Raw genomic sequence first — 18455 nt, 5'->3', positions numbered from 1 at the left:
AAATCTCTATTTTCATGGAGTTTACCTACTGGTTTGGTAGGAATTATATTTCCACATAAATATCTCACACTAGATTAAATAACCACTTCCTGAAAATTATTAGTCACCTCTTATTTTCTTAAAAATAAAATTATTTCCAAGGATCTGGGCCTTTGGCTCAAATTAGATCTGCCTGTATCTGCAAAAGTGAAAAAGAGAACCACGTACCGGGTTTCTATGATCCAAAGTCTGAGGATTCTGGCTCTAACCCATCTGGAAAGATGATAAAATCATCTAGCCAGTTTCAATGCAGTCTTTTTGCAAATGAGATTCTGAGAAGAGCTTGATTAAATTTATGCACCAACTTGGTAACTACTGAATCAAGGAGTTGGCCCTCCAATGTTATTCTTGCCACTTTTTAAAGGAAGCTCTTAGGAGTTCCCGTCGTGGCTCAGCGGTTAGAGAACCCGACAAGCATCCGTGAGGACGTGGGTTCGATCGCTGGCCTCACTCTGGGGCTAAAGGATCCGGCGTTGCCATGAGCTGTGGAGTAGGTTGCAGATGCAGCTCGGATCCCGCGTTGCTGTGGCTGTGGTGTAGGCCGATGGCTACAGCTCCGATTGGACCCCTAGCCTGGGAACTTCCATACGCCGCGGGTGCAGTCCTAAAAAAGACAAAAAAATAATGAGAAATAAATAAATAAATAAGGACGCTCTTAGAATTTCCTCATTTATAGACAAAGGGGTGGGGGGGACTCAGAGAAGCACAGTGACTTGTCTAAAGGCGGACATATTTAAAGAACACAACTAGAAATAGGACCCGACTTCTCTCACTCCCAGTCCAGTCCTCTTCCTACTAAACAAAAAGATCATATTTATACAGGTGCTTACTTTGCAATACAATCCCTTCAACATGAAGTTTATTAATTTGGATGGAAGGAATTCCACGGGATTCATGCCTGAGAATGTCACCTTTTCTTTGAAACGTGGTCATAAAAACTGATGCAAACAGGAATAAAATGTTAACTAAGGTCAACAGAAGACTGAAGGGGTGGCTGGCTAAAACGAAAAAGCTCATCTTACTAGCTGCTAATCAATATTGATGATTAATATGACTTAAATAATGTCTTTCAAGAAACAACTGCTGTCCTCTACTAAGAATCATAATGCCAACCACAGCAGTAAAACAGAGCACTAAAATCCACACGTGTATTATATCATTTAATGGTATTTTAAAAGAAAACTGCTATTTCTCATGCATCAAGAGTACAAATATTTTTTCCCAGTAATCACGGTCAGATACACTTTGATTCCCACGCATTCATAGGCAGAAAACCAAGCATATGCACAGAGACAAACTCAAAATAAATTGAGATGTGTAACTCATGTCCACAGCCTGTGCTCTTAATCCCAATCAGACTAAGAGTTGGCTTCCTTGGCATTAAAGCAGAGACTTTATAAAGTTTATAAAGTTGAGTACATGAGAAGAGGCAGTCAGCAAGAAGCAGGAGGCGGAAGATCATCAGACCCACTTGATATCTCAGGTTTTCCTTGAAAATGTGCACAGGTTGAGTCAGTGCCGATGCTCAGCGTCAGGTGGGGTGGCAAAGGCCAGTGTGACTAACGCACTGCTTCTGCATAATCAAAACTCTAGACTCCTGAAGGCCCTAAAATCTGGCCACATTAGTGAAAAAACTGTGCGATGGATTTATTACGGCAGGGTTTCTCAGAGAATTTTACACACAACATACTGTGAAGTTCCAGGAGAGGGATATGCTATGCAGTTTCCAAAACTTATTTGAAATAGACTCCTTTTGTTTTATGGCACATCTTAAGAAGTAGGGTGTTTTATGGATCCTTAAAAGAATGTGAACATAATGAATTCAACGAGCCTTCAATCACTAAATGCTCAAAATGCTCCAGGAAATGTGCCAGGTGACAGACAATTTGTTAATCAATTAATAGACTAATCAATGAGATGGGTGGGAGCAGAAGTTCTGTAACGCTTTTTGGCATCAACGGGCCAGAGACGAATTGCCTTCATCTCTCACCCATGTGTAAGGCGATTGCTTCTTTTTACAGGAAAGTTGGTATCATCGAGGGGAAATCTAACTTCTGAGGCCAGCAGAGGCTTCCTGCGTTCTAATTCAAAGACTGAGAGCTGTCTGAAGAAGGAAGACTTTAATTTTCCTGATTACAAGTTTCAAAGAACTTGATTAGATTTGGTAACATTGCCATTGGTCTGCGTACAAAGAGAAGCATTCTAACCGCTCTGCCCACCGCCAACCTTGATGCAGGGGCTGTATGCTATTAGCGTGGGCTCCCACTGTTGCTTTCCTAAGTGTTATCTGCAGGACTGCAGCACCAGCATCACCTGGTAGCTTGTTAGAAATTCAGAATTTTAGGCCACCATAAAACCGACTAAACCAAAAATCTGCATTTTCACAAGATCTCCATGCGATCTGATGTACATTGAAGCTTGAGAAACATGGCTTCACATGACATTTCTTTAGAGAACAATATTTCACCCTTATCAGCTGCATGACCTTCGGCAAGGAAGAGGGGTCAGGATTTGGGTCTAGGTTGCCTGACTTCCATGCTTCTCAGTATGAAGTACTCTCGTCTGCTGGTTAAGTATCTAAACTCTTGAGTCTTTTCTCTCCCATTTGTGAAATGGGGATAATTATACCTAACTCATGGAATTCATGGTGAAATTCTTGAGATAATATATAAAGCACCTCATCCAATGCTTGCTTAGTAAATCGTGGCTATTGCTATGGATTAAAAAAAAAAGTGGTGATAAAGAAAAGGGATGAGAAGGAGGAGGGAAAGGGGAGGAAGAGGAAGGAGAAGAGAAAGAGGAAGATGAGGAAGAAGAGAGGGAAGAGGAGGAGGAGGAGGACCAGGAGGAGGAGAGGGAGGGGAAAAGGGGGGAAGAAGAGAAGATGAGGAGGAAGAGAAAAAAGAGGAGGACAGGAAGGGGAGGAAGTAAAACAGTGAGGTGTCTTAGAGGCCGCTGGGAAACACAGCGGTCTTGAAGTGATCCTGGGACACGCGTTAAAAGTAAAGGTAAGGAGCAAGAAAAAAAAGCAATGAAAAGATAGCGTGTCACTGCCTTTACCCCTGTAACAAGACTCTTCCTACAAAATGTCCTGTCTTTCAGTTGTGTGACTTGGAAGAAAAGCTCAACACAACCCGAGCTGCGTAAGTGGCTCCTAGGAAGGCAGAGAATAAAGCAAGCACAGCCCACTAAGACAAAGGAAAGTAGCTGATCTGGACTTTAGCAGGGGTTTCAAAAGATGCTGCATAAGGAGAATTAGCAGTCCCTACTACAACCTACAGGCAGAGGTGTCCCGGGCATTGTCGAGAGGGTGCACCTGGCGGCAAGATGTGTTAATACTTCTCCTTCCAAGTGACAGAAACCCAGTGTGAAACAGACTAAGCAAAAGGGGGCTTTTATTAAAAGGATGGTGACCAGTGGGATGGTTTTAATGTGATTCAAAGTCTCCCCTAAGGTAATCAACCACCCCAGTTTGCCTGGGACACCCCCAGTTTTGGCACTGAGCACCTCACATCCCAGAAAATCTCTCAGTTGCAAGAAAACTGGATAGTTGGTCGCTCTAGCTCAGGCTTTTTATACTGCCCAATTCTGATTCAGTATATGAAAAGCATTTCTCTTAATTATTTTAAACTTTATTATAAAACTAATGCAAACCCTTCTATCTATGATGTTATATATTTATCTATTTTTCTCCCTCTAAGATTATTTCCTTCAGGAAAATAAATACCAGCTCAAATCCAGAGACCAAATCAATGAGCTAATTGGGAGAGAGTTACCACTTAGGTACATTTATGCCCTATTTTTATTATTTTCCTGTTAGGTGTAACCCTCATAACTTTCAGGACAAACACCAAGACCAACCTGAAAACCTTCTAGCATGTGCAGAACAAAAATATCAGGCTAGAACAAATAAGCAATTCTGGTCTGGGAATGCAGTCTGGGAATTGCCCTTTCAAAGGGCAGCGGTCTAACAGCTTGTTAGTTAGCCTTTCTAAAGGCCAACAACCAGGAAAGTAGACCACTGGGTGTGGGTCACTCCACAGAAAACAAGCCATGTTCCTATGGCTATTTGCAATGCAATAAGAAGCTGTGGTCCAGGAGTAAAGCTGGTTACACTCGGCCAGGGGCACCAGAACAGAATTTCAAAATATTGTTGTAACTGCAGAAATGCTTGACCTAGGAGTCCCTTTTCAGGATGATATTTCAAGGAAATAAGCTAAATAAGCAAGAAAAAGATTTATACACAAAAAATGGCCATTTCAGGGTTATTTTGAAAAGTCTATGAATACACACACAGACATTTTTAGCCACAAGTGTGCCCATATAACAGCCATGACAGAATTAAAAGTAATAATAGCTGAACATGGTGGTATGCTCCATGCCTTAAATATTATCTAATTTAATCCTTACAATAACTCATTTAGGGAGGTACTTTTTCCACCTTCATTTTAATCATTAAAAGACAGAGGCTTAAAGAAATTAAAACAAATTACCCAAAGTCACACAGATCTTAAGTTGCAAAAGGAGGACACATATCAAAGTTCTTTTGGATTCCGGAGCCAAAATTTATCTACTCTGACATATGTAAAAAAATTCAAAATGAGAATTTGAAGTAAAATGAATATTTTTCATCCTTTTCAATAAGAACAGCGTCTATTCTAGCCCCAACTCTACCTATATTTTATCAGGATGTATTTGAGTCCCGGAGACAAAGATTTCTTTTTATTAAACATTGTATTTGTGCAACAACAATAACTAAAAGCTGTATATCCTAGTAGTAAATATTTTAGCTGAATTAATATAAAATAGCTGTCTCCAATGATACATTTCTAAGCCTAATTTTTATAGTTTCTAATTCCTCTGCCTTGCCTAGAATGTGCCTCTAGATTTTATTTTACTCTCCATTTATCCTCTGTTTAGAGGATATATTATCTTTAAATAAGAAGGCAAATGTTATTTGAGCAAAGGCTAGGGACACATTCTGTGCCCTTAATACAAATAATTTTACGCAATTTGACAGATAGAGTGCCATTACATCATTTCAGATACTAATGGGCATAATAATTCTTCCGCTTCCTCCCGAAAGAGAGCTCTAAAGTGAGACAACTGAATGAAAAGAAAATGTCAAGTTATTTATGGATTCCATTGCTATTTGATGACATGTGGAAGGAAGGTGGTCCCTTTGGGGAACTACGTGTCTAGCTTTTGCTGAACATCTTCTTCCACGTCTTCGGGAAACCTACCCCGATTTTGCTTGGAAACCATCCTTTTTCACCTTAGTGCGATAGGACTCATGAGGCTGACTCATCCTCAAACTAAGGGGTAGCCTCAGAAAAAAAGCCAGCATGATCTGAGCCTCACATTCTCTGGCCACAGATAATTCAGGACAGACATTCGATACATGGCAGGCCACTCCGAGCCAGGGAGAGCCAAAACATTTAGGAAAAAGAAGATATACCTTCTTGGAGCTTGCTAAAATGTATAGTTAAGTAAGTCTGGAGCTGCTGCAATGCCTTAAGTCAGGGAACTTAGTGTCCATACAGTTCCCTCCATGGCATAAGAACAAGAGAAATCTTGGTCACAGTAAAAGAAATATCATACTAATTTAATGATCCAATTCAATAACCGTAAGAATTAAAATTAGGTTATACTCGGGGAGAAACTACCCTTTAACCAATATAAATTATCAACTTATCAATAAATATTCAAACCAAATAGAGATTTACTTCTTTATCATTGCCCTGTCATGTTAAAAACCCTAGTGAATTAACAAAGCAAGCATCAAAATCCATTTTTATCTTTCTCCCTAGCATCCACACTAGATTGTATTTATAGATCTGAAAGCTCATTTTGCATAGAAGTAGCCAAGTGTTTGCATCAAACTGCAAACGTAACTCAAAAGTGTTTTAAAAAAAAAGGCAAAACTGGAGAGCTACAAGGGCGCTAGAGGTCATCTAGCCCTTTGGGAAACTTGTCCAACTCTCACAGTTAACTGATGCAAAGAAAATCTGGTCTTTACAATCTCAAGCCAGTGTTCCTCCTATAGCATTACAAAATATTTTATCCTCTCACTGAAGCAATCATCCTAAATTAAATATAAAGATAGCACCTACACAAAAAAACATACTTTGTGAATGTGTTTTCATTTTTGTAACACACAGAGTTCTATCATGGACTTAGATGATTTCTCCATGAATTAGAACATGTTCTCTGTGCTTGCAATACACTTCATTCTTCTCTCCTTGGAGAACTATGAGCCTTGTTTTAGACTTCAATGCAAATTTTGCTCCTTCCCCGACTCCTGCAAATACACCATGTTCATCTGTTATAAACTGTTTTGTGCAAGAGCTATGTGCATGGGCATGGATGGACATGTCTTCCTACTAGAAGACGAAGTCTGTAGTTATTTTAGGGATTTCTCCCTCCAGTTGGTACTACAAACTAATGTGTGGTTTGTATTATGTACAGTATGCTCTGTACATTTTTAGTTATTAATAATAATACTACATAACTCCTATGTGCTAGGAACGATTCAAAACAATAAAAATACACACTGTAATGGCATTTAATCTTCATTAGAAAAACTGCTGTCCACATGTACACATCCCCATTTTATAAGCATGAAAACCAACACACAGATCACAGAGCTAGTAAGAGGCAGAGGTGACATTTAAGCCCAAAAGATCCAGTCCCACTGTTCATGATTTTGCTGCTATAATACAACATCTCAATGCATACTTTTTAGTGTATCATGTGATATCCAGTTTGAGATCATGAACTTTAATGTGCATAGCAAGATAATGAATTCATTGCAAAAAGAAGTCGACCTGTGTAGGAAATCTCTTGCTTATTCTCTGAGAAGTTTGAATATTTAGTTAGCATGTGCTTATACAAACTAGTTGGCCAATCATGATTGGTGAGACGATGGATTCATGAATAAACAAATGAAACCATAAAAAGCTATATAAATTGGGAAAAAAAGATAAAATGTCATTTAAAATGGCCTGAAAAATAACTGTCACATTATCGAAATTTCAAAAGTCCTTATTTTTATAGTTGCTGTGCATTATTTCTATAGGAAAATGAGATTGCAAAGGGTTAGAAGGTTACAAAAATACAAGTCCTAAGGCTAACTCTTTGCATCCTGAGGTTAGAAATTTTCCTTATTTCTTTGCACGTTAAATATTTAATCTTCTTAAAAAATATCTCGTTGGTCTTGCCTGCTGACATGGTACACTAAAAAGGTATGTCAAAACAATATTAAGGGCTCATGTCCTTTCTTTAGATATCATTCAATGAGCTTTTCTAGATACAATTTTCTGATTAAAATGAAGCTGATTAAAAATAAATTAAAAGTAAATATGCACAGATTGTTTTCTGCGATGGTCTTGATTTAGAGGTAGAAATGGGAATGCCTTATTCTGTTCCAACCTAGTGCTATCCATGCTGGTGGAACCTTGATAATTACATGCAGCAATTGGGATTTCTTGGTTCACTGAACTGCCAACAGGAGGACCACTAGCGGTTATTTGAATCAGATAACATCAGATGTGAACTTTCACAGTTATGACCAAATAGCTGACATCCTCATGTCTGCAACATCCAAGGTAGAGATGTTACTCAATGCTTTGAAGGGCTGATATCAAGTTGCTATCTATATGTGGAGTCAATGGAAGGATTTTACTTCGACATCATGGGAAAAAAAGTTAAAGCTTCACAAAGATTAACGTCTTGTCCTTGGATACACATGTGTAGATGGACACACTGTCAAACACCTTAAAATTTAAAAATCTGTACGCCCTTCTCCGACACTGATAACTCGAAATCTCTGTCAATATTACAAAGACTGCAACACGGGGAACAACACAGTCCATGTCAAAAATAATTGCTCTTTAGATGGTCACTGAGAGTTAGAAACTTGCCTGCTATTGCTCGTTGCATTTAATCTCTAAAGTATGACTGTGAGCCTCAGACATTTGGAAGTCAGTTTGACACAATAAAATTTGTTTCTGGAAGTGTGCAAGTATATCGAATTATGACAAACCAGCTAGAATCCACACACCTCAAATCATTTTCCCCCAGAGGCTGTTTTATTTTCCAAAATAATGTCTTTCCACTCATTCACTGACATCAATGTAGCACATATTTTGGGTGGTTCTTGTTGTTGCTGATGTGTCATCCCAACTGATGTATCTTGCCATTAGAATTTTTAAAAACAATGGAAGGTATTGGCAGAACATCACAGATACTTAAGACTCATAAGCTTTATGGGTGATAAAGTTCAACCTCTCTATGCTTTTGTTTGCTTCTGCAAAACCACTGTAATCACACTTTAAAAACAAGAGTAAGCATGTTCTTTAGAAGTCAAAGTACTACGCCATGAATTCATAACCCTCCTCCTTCTTCTGTGATGTTAAATAATATTCAGCATGAAGATGGACTGGATGAAGGTCCTCTCAGCAGAGCAATTAGGATGACAAATACCCTCCTTTCCCTGACAACATGATGGCCTCAAGTTCCTGTGTCCTAATTACTGCCAAGAAGAGATCAATATCCACTTTGCCAAGATTAATATTGTGGTTTTGGCAGATGCTCTTCACAATCTGAGCAGACATTCCCAGTCACCTCATCCAGCCTATGAATTGGCGCAGTCACAGGAGGCGACCCAGTCTACTGTGTGGCTTAGAGAAAAAGGCTGGTATGCTTTATATGTTAGTGACACCAACCAGACATACTCAGTGGCTGTGTGTGTTAATATTTACCAACTGGTTCTCCAGGAGGAAGTGGAGGGATGAGGTGAGGAAGAAAAGATTTTGGAGGTGTTTGCCAATCTACGTGCTGTATATACTTCTACAGAAGTATAGAACAAAAGCTTCAAAAGCCTATTTCAAGCTACCAACATGACATCAATGGATCTGCAGGACAAGCAGCACTTGTGAGCCAGTGTGAGCTGAATATACATAATTCTATAAATAAAGGAAAACTGACCAATGTAGTAAGTGCTACCAAGAAAAGACTGGTTAGAATATTAGTTCAAGGGCGTGTATACTAAGACTATTTTTCCTGACCCGGAAGTCTACGGAGAAGCTGAAGATGCTGTTGTTCTTTCCCAACCTCCTTCCCAAGCCCCAATCACACATCACATCCCAGGAGCACTCACCACTTCTTTATATGCTAATAGCGTTCTACTGCAGACACCTGCTACTTGCCAGCTTAGGGATTGCTCTCTGCCCTCACATGGGGCACTCAAGAAGTGCCAGGGACTTAACGCTCTTGAGAGCAGCCTTTGGACCACGAAAGACGAGAACAGGAGGGTGTCCAGTTTCAGTGTCCTCAGGTGGGACAAATCTAAAACGTGTTCCACACCATCTCCCAGAAGGTCCTGGCAGGCCTGAGCCACAGGTGCGCATCAGTGTAAACTGCTCATTAATGCTCTCTCGCTGCATGGTGTGCCTTGGAGCCTCTCCTGGTGGTTCTTCCTAGAATCACCTCCCAATGAAACTATCTGCACTCCAAATCTTTGTCTCTGCATCTGCTCTTTGGACAATGAGCCAAAGACAGCAATCTTTTCTAAAGAAACAGAGATCAATCTGAAGAGAAAGTAGGGGTCCAGTAGTAGAATAGTAGAGGAAGGATCTTCCAGACAAAGGGAACACCATGGAAGGGCATGCCCGCGTGCGCGCGCACACACACACACACACACACACACACACACACACACACACACACTTCTATAACATTACAAATGCATTCCTAAAACTCACCATGCCATGCAAAATTGCACAATAAAAATTGAGAGACTTACGGGGGAGAATGGAGTTAAGAACAAAAGCTTCAGGGGTTCCCGTCGTAGCGCAGTGGTTAACGAATCCGACTGGGAACCATGAGGTTGCGGGTTCGGTCCCTGCCCTTGCTCAGTGGGTTAACGATCCGGCGTTGCCGTGAGCTGTGGTGTAGGTTGCAGACGCGGCTCGGATCCCGCGTTGCTGTGGCTCTGGCGTAGGCCGGTGGCTACGGCTCCGATTCAACCCCTAGCCTGGGAACCTCCATGTGCCGTGGGAGCGGCCCAAGAAATAGCAACAACAACAACAACAAAAACAAAAGACAAAAAAAAAAAAAGCTTCAAAAACTTCATGAGTGGCATGCAAAAGTTATAGGAATCTAGTAAAATGGTAGCATAGTTCTATACATGTTAAATAGTTAACACATAAACCACTTGTGAAAGTGGCCATGAGAAAGACTGCAGCTGCTAACCTATTGCAAGCAGCTGAAAGAATTTATCAAAAGTTGTAATCTTTTGCAAATTTAAATTCTGGAGCATGTGATTCTGCCTTTAAGACACATGTTCCTGGAGGGGGAATGGGGGGGATAAGCGTGAAATAGGTGAAGGGGAATAAGAGGTATAAACTTCCATCTATAAAAGAAATAAATCATGGAGATTCTATGTGCAGCATAGGGAATTTAGTCAATAATATTGTTACAATTCTATGTGGTGATAGATGGTAACTAGACTTACCATGGTGATCATTTCACAATGTAGAAAAATATAAAATTACTACAACTAATGTAAAATTATATGTCACTTATGATCCAAACAAATAAAGAAATAAATAAAAGGTATGTCTTTTGAGGCATGCATTTGTAATGCCTATCTATTTCTTCAAAGTTGATCATTCAATCCAATGAAAACCTTCTTCAATTAACTTCAGTATCACTGCAGGAAATCTTTTTGGGGGCTTTCTCATTTGCACTCACAGCTTCACACAACAGCTTAAGACTTTGGAGATTGTGGCAGTGTTTGAAATCACCAAACCAGTCACTACTAGCACTAAAAGAAGCCGATTCTGCAGGATTAGATGACTTCGTTTAAGGTCCTCATATGTAGACAGTGCTTTCCCTTTGATTGTGAGAAAAGTTGGTCTTGATTCTTTTGTTCTGTCTTTGGTCTGCAATCCATATGCTTAACAGTCTGTCCATTTCTTTTATCCCTTTAGGCCATGTGCTTATTGACTTCACAGGCCTTGAAGTCATAGACCTTTCTTTTATTTTCCTGGCATTATCTCTTAGTCCCCAATGTGGAATCCTTTATGCCTGTTGCTCAGAAGTCATCACATGTTCTCTCATTTCTTTCAATACTTAAAGCTTTCCTTTTGTACACATTGCTTAGCGATTTTGACCCAAGACACTAAAACATCTTTGGGATGTTGAATGAGTGCTTTGATTTTAATGTAGCAAAGATCACAAGTACAAAAGAAGAGTGAAACACAACACCATAGGCTGTCCTGGGCAGCAAACCGGTGTGGCTGGGAGATGGTTGAAAGGTGTGTCAGTGTACATGTGACCATGTGGGTGCACATACACATGGTTTTTGTATCCCTGCATGACTCAGGTTGGCTTAGTGTAGTTTTCTGCATTCACCTAGTGTTTTTCATGGATGGAATAGCACATAAGTAAATGCAAAATTCATGTCATGCTCAAATTGTTCCCTAATATATCAATCATGTTGGAACAAATTCACATTTTCAAAACAGGCATTTTAGCAGAACTGACTGGGTGTGTGTGTGTGTGTCTGTGTGTGTGTGTGTCTGTGTGTGTGTACAATATAAAATACAGTGCTAATTACAAATCTGAGTCAACAAAATAAAGAAAACAACACGCCACCTGATTTCTCTGCTAAAATGTTCTTGCCTCCTTCAATTTATTATCTTGCGGACATGTTTCTTGTTTTAAATAATGACATAAAAGGGGGTATGCCTATCATCTCCAATACTTTGGAAATATAAAGAGAGCTTAGAGACATCTGCTAAAGGATAGCACAGTATCAATATCTCTGGTGAAGTCAAACACTGTTCAATTTGTCCAATCTAAGGGCCAATGTTTGCATAGCATCTTAAAGCAAATTCCTCAGAAGCAGAACATGAGATGGGGGTTCAGGTTTCAGTGACTGATTAAGGGAGTCCTCGAAAGGAGATGCACGTGAGGAAGAGAAGGAAGGAGAAAGAGAGTGGGGAAGAAGCTAAGTAAAGAAGTGGTTTTAGGATGGCCTAATTTCACCCCAATTCCCCTAGGAAGTCTACAGTATGAACTGCACTTCAGAGTCTGTCCCACCTTAAGGCAAGAGAGCTGGGGTTTTGAATCTCAGGGGTGATAATTCCAAGATATCTCTTGGAAAGGCTGCCTAATCACCCAAGAACAGTCCTCCAGAGTTGTGGGGATGAGCAGCAGCCCTACAGCAGCTGGTGCATGGATGCATCAAACAGACCAAAGGGATCCCAGACTATCTGAGCAGTGTACCAACATCAGGGTCTAGAAGAGCAGTACTAATTTTTAGGGTTAATGTCAGAATTCCATTAAATGGAATATTATCCAGCCATCAAAAGGAATTAAATGCTGACACATGCTACAATATAGATTAACCTTGAAAATATTATGCTAAGTGAAAGAAGCCAGACATAAAAGGATAGATGTTGCATTATCCCATTCAAACTTCCCAATTACCATGTATGACAGACATTATCATCACCATTTTACAAATAAATTTGAGGCTCTCAGTGTTTAAGTAATTTATTCACTGCCACACATAGATAACGTGAGAGTCTATTACTGAGTCTTTTCAACCTGCAGCTCACTGCCTTTCTCCAGAGTATGTTATATTACATATTTGTTTTGTTTGTTTTGAGGTTTTCTTATTTGCTGGGTTAGTTTGGTACTAACCATAGAAATCATGCTTTAAGTGAAAGCTTACACAGAAACCCACTATGTAAACGTGAAATAGAGATCACTCTCCCTGGGTCTTCATCCCAGGCTTCCCATGAATTATACCCTGTTGAGAGGCAATTCTCCATGGGTTTCTTGTGTTTTTCCCTCTTGTGAGCCAAGACATTGACAGCTTTCATTCTGGACTATCACTTCAGAGATAAATGTACAGCAAACAGCCTGAGAAATAAAGACGGTGTCTCTCTGGGACAGAGGGTGGATTTGTTTCCCGAGCAAAGGTTGGGCAGGTTTGCTAGCTCCTCCCTTAAAGACTGAATAGTTTCTGAAGCTCGGTTTCCTAGACTGAGAAACAGACCTATTATACGTGTGGCACACCACCTCTGCATTGTCAAGGCTTCTGGGAACAAGGGAAACCAGTGCCAACATGAAGCTCATGTTGTCTGCTGTGCTGAGACCAGGTCCTTTGTCTCTGACCCAGGAGTCTTGTGTCTTCTGCCAGCATCCATGAAACTGTGACAAATGAACTTGCTGGCTTACCTGGAGGGTAACATCTCAGACCCTTCCCAGTTCTGGGGATAGCCTAAATTCTGTTCACACAGGTCATACTGAAATTACATTCATAACCAGGACTGCCTACTGAAGAAGTGCATGAATTTGAATGTATAATCTAGTGAGAGATTGGTGCTCACTCTCTCCCAGGATATTTCAAACCAAGCTGGCAGCCAAAACAACCCTGAGGAAGGACCCAGGCCTTTGACAGTCAGACACGTATTCAAGCATGCCAACAGCTCAGTGATGGGCCATGGATGTTTCCAAATGAAACAATTTGGAACAAAGCTGGCAGGCAGAATGGCCCTCTCCAAAGCTGTGAAGGGCATTTGGCCATTTAGGCGACTTATTGGAAGCAGTGAGAGTTTGGGCTTAACTGGATTTCCTGGTGTTTCTTCTCTGTGTGAGTTCCCTTTATAAAATCACTGCACAGTGTGATTTTGAGAATTAGAAGAAACGCAGATACTCTAGGGTCTGTTACTAATATCAAGACAGGGAAGTAGAAAGCACAATATTCACAAAAGCTAGGAAAAGTTGCAATGAAGGCATGCATAGAAAATACACTGCACTATGTTAATATTCACCGTATTCAATATTTAAAGCATTACATCAATAAGATTCCATGTCCAATATTACCTATACCCATAACTCTGCATAAAAGCTGGTGTTGCTTATGAGAACTTTTTAAGAGATAGTAGTACTTTCTATGTGTACTTTCATATATCATATGAAATGGTACAAAGTGTCATATCATACACATACCATCTTATTTGTTCTTCACAATAACCTTGTAAAAGCTGGTATTATTTAGAGTTTTTAATTAGTGAGCAAGTTGAAACTACATATTTTGTATTCAATCCATAAAAACAGTTGATGTTTTGCTAAAATGAAATTCCCTCAATCTGGAAAAGAATTTTCTATTTTTTAAAGTATAAGCGAGATAAAGTACAGCTGACTTACAATATTGTGTTAGTTTCAGGTGTACAGCAAAGTGATTCAGTTTTATAAAGAATATATATATATGTATATATATTCAGTTTTATAAAGAATATATATATATTCTTTTCTAGATTCTTTTCTTTTTAGGTTATCACAAGATACTGCATATATTTCCCCGTTGCTATACAGTAAATCCTTCTTGTTTACTTATTTTGTACATGGTAGTGTGTGTCTGTTAATCCCAAACTCCTAATTTATCCCTCCTACTTCTTTCCCCTTTGGTAAGCATAAGCTTGTTTTCTATATCTGTGAGTCTGTTTCTGTAAATAACCTCATTTATATTACTTTTTAGATTCCACAGAGTGATATCATGTAATATCTGTCTTTCTCTGCTTGACTTCACTTAGTATGATATTGTCTTCGTCCATCCATGTTAACACAATTGGCAGTATTTCATTATTTTGAATGGCTGAGTAATATTCCACTGTGTATATACACTACATCTTAATCCAGTCCTCTGTTCACGACATTGAGGTTGCTTCCATGTCTTGGCGATTGTAAATAGTGCTGCTATGAACACTGGGGCCTATGTATATTTTTGAATTAGAGTTTTCTCCAGATATATATACCCATGAGTGGGGTTGCTGAATCATATAGTAACTCTATCTTTTTAGGAAATCTCCATACTGTTTTCCACAGTGGCTGCCCTAATTTACATTCCCACCAACAGCGCAGGAGAATTCGTTTTTTTTCCCACCCTCTCCAGCACTTGTTATTTGTACACTTTTTGTTGGGGGCCGTTCTCATCCATGTGAGGTGTTTCTTCATTGTTGTTTTGATTTTCATTTATCAAATAATTAGCAATGTTGAACATGTTTTCATGTGCCTGTTGATCATCTGTATGTCTTCTTTGGAGAAATGTCTATTTAGCTCTTCTGCCCATTTTTTTGATTGGTGAGAATTTTAAGTTAAGCATATGATTGTCTTCCTTTTCATTTTGTGGAGCATATAGTAAGTGAAATGAATATATTTTTATAAATATAAATGTTGAAATAAACATATAATATTGAATATTTACATAAGGATATAAAAATGTATGTTGATATAAGTAAGTATGAAATAATAATAACGGCTGATACGAATAATACAAATAATAAACACATACAATAATTCACTATAGTCAATCTAATAATAATAGCTGATATGAATACAAATAATACATATAATAATTCATATTATATATACTATATGTATATAGTTGAATAATACAAATAATAAATACAAATAATATTTATGGATCATTTACCATACGCCTGGTACCTTGCTAAACTTTTCACTTACCGTCTCTATTTAATTGAAAGCACAACCAGTGAGAAAGCTACCATTATTTCAAAAAGTTTTCAAATAAAGAAAATGCCTCCGAGAGATGTCAATTACATAATCAGACTAAGGTCACACAGCTAGTAAATGGCATACCTGCTATTCAGATCTGGCCCTCTTCAATTCCGGAATCTAAGACCTTAAGCACTTCTCCCAGGATCTGGTACAATAGCACAGCTCAAAAACTGTAGCTAAGATAATCAGTGATATTAATATTAATAGCACAGAAACATATGTAAAACTTGTGTAGGCTACTTCTCTCTCGACGTCAGATACCCCATCTTTAAGAGATAGAAATGGATTTTATAATCTATAAAGGTCATTTCTGCCTTTAATCTTCTGAGATTCTGTGCCAAGTGTTTCTCCTCTGTATTGATTTGAGCTTACAGGTCCTCATTTCATCAGAACCTCAGTGCTTACTCACTGCCTCGTTCAAATGGTCCTCATCAAATTCGCCCAAATCCCCTTCACTCATTGGAAGGCCTCTGTTTCCACACCCTTCATCTGCTCAGGGCCCAGGTAATGAAAATAAAGTGCCCTTTTATAATTTTTCCAAAGGAGCTTTTTTTTTTTCCTTAAACTTCGAAAGACGAATTTTTTGGGAACTGCGCGGGTAGATGGTGTCGGGTGTTTCTGAACAGATCCTGCATTGTCTTCAAGGAGAGGACTGGCTTTGTTTATTTGGAGACCACTGTGACCCTGATCACAAGGGGTTACCTGCTAAGTATACTACGGATGTTATTTCTAACACAGGGAGAGTCGGCATGGTGACCCAGAAACATGAGGGAACCCCAGGGGAGTGGCTGTGAACAACCTTCTCTTTTGTGATTTTCATTTTTCATTATGTTTGACATTTTTGAAGCTGAGCTTTTTAAGAAATACCAGTTTTAAAAGAACAGACTGGGGATATATTTCAAGGAAATGTAGAGCAGTCACAAAACAAGTACAGTAGAAAACGTGTCCATTTAAGACGAAAAATGGTGTACGTGCAGGGCTTTCATCTTCTGTTAGCCAAATTAAATGTCCATGCGTTGTTCTTAGAACTTTGAAAAATAAACAATCACATCTCATTCGCCTTTTGTTTGGGTTCAAATGTCTGTGATGTTAGCTGTCAGCCTGGTGTTTGATGTTTCCAACCGCAGGATACATCTGTGCACAGTTGAGAAATTTCAAAGTACCTCTGACATTAGGTATGAGGATGGAATCTATGCTCTCTGTATTAGTAGAACTAAAATATATTGGTCTGGCAATTTAGTTGTGCTATTGTTTCCATTCTTCCTTCGATATGGATGTTCTAAAACTTGACAGATAGGAAGACGGTTATTTATCTTTTAAAAAGTCTATTTCAATCAAAACCATTTCTTTTTTTTTTTTCTTTAATGGCCACACCCACCACATATGTAAGTTCCCAGGGCCAGGGACTGAATCTGAGCCACAGCTGCAACCTACACCACAGCTGCAGCAACGATGGATCCTTTAACCCACTGTGTCGGGCTGGGGATCGAACCCACCACTCCACAGCCACCTGAGCCGCAATTGGACTCTTAACTCACTGCACCACAGCAGGAACTCCCATCACCATTTCCTTTTAATGGGAGACTTTCTGAAATAAAACACTGAAATTACCGGTCTACCCAGGGCATGAAAAATCTAGAAATAATTATATTCACTCTTGCAAAAATTCATTCGGTGACGAATTATTGAGCACTAAGTTCTACCACATTCCTGGCATTGCAGTAGGCGTTGAAGAGAAGAATAAGATAGAGAAGCCATAATCTTTACATGTAAGGCAGAGCTTCCCAGCTAATGTGCAGCAACTGGGTTATGTGTGTGCCAAGAGATACTGATCACCTCAGCCTTCACAGAGACAGGGGTGGCCAGAAGTTGCTAGGCTGTCTCTTGGGTCACCCTATTCCATAAACAAACTTTCCCAGGGTTGTTAGGAGGCTTGCCTTATCTCAATAATGTCTGACTGTTCTCTTCTTCCAGCCCGCTAGGTTGGAAGATTCAGCATGAATCATCTGGCACAGTCCAACACATCACACTGAAAGTGGCCAAGGAGGTCCTCTACCACCTGGGCAAGTACGTCAGCAGTCAAATACAAATGTGTTACTGGCATCTGGAAACTCTGTGTGTGTGTGTGTGTGTGTGTGTGTGTGTGGTGTGTGTGAAGAGCTGCTGATTGATATGTGGTCCGAGCTAGCCATACGACATGGTAGGTAGGTCAAGGTGATGATGACAAGGTGAGGAGGCTGGCCAGGGCCCTTTGTAAGGAGCAGCTCCAGGCAGCAGGCCAAAAACTATCTTCTCATATTTCTGCTACTTCTGTCCATTTGCAACCCATATGTTTTCTTATTTTGCTATTGTTTCAACACATAAGCTAACTTCCACATGACCGTTCTAATAACAGAGACCTACTCCACAAATTATAGCATTATCATTGTTTTTGAAGCATCTGACATGGAAGAGTTTGATTAAATTCTAAACCCATCCCCATTATCGTAACATGTTTCGACATTACATTTAGCTACAAAAGATAAGGAAATACAGTTCAATTTCTTAAACATAATGTCAACGGCTATAAATTTTTGAATGACTAAAAAATGTTAATGTGTTATCACTTATGGGAACCAAGTTTCTCTCATAATGACAACTGCCAAGAGTTTGAAGAGGTCAAGTATTTATTTGAAGAACAAACGTGATGTGAAAAAAATAGTTAGGATTTTCACTTCTGGAAAGATGGAGGAGAGATTTTTCTCTTTCTTTTCCCCCAACTAAGTATATCTAAAAACCCTGGACAATATGTATAAAAGAAACCAAGAAAGACTCTG

This window comes from Phacochoerus africanus, chromosome 8 (genome assembly GCF_016906955.1).
Source record: "Phacochoerus africanus isolate WHEZ1 chromosome 8, ROS_Pafr_v1, whole genome shotgun sequence".
Classification (NCBI taxonomy): domain Eukaryota; kingdom Metazoa; phylum Chordata; class Mammalia; order Artiodactyla; family Suidae; genus Phacochoerus; species Phacochoerus africanus.
Note: the sequence above shows the minus strand (reverse complement) of the source record.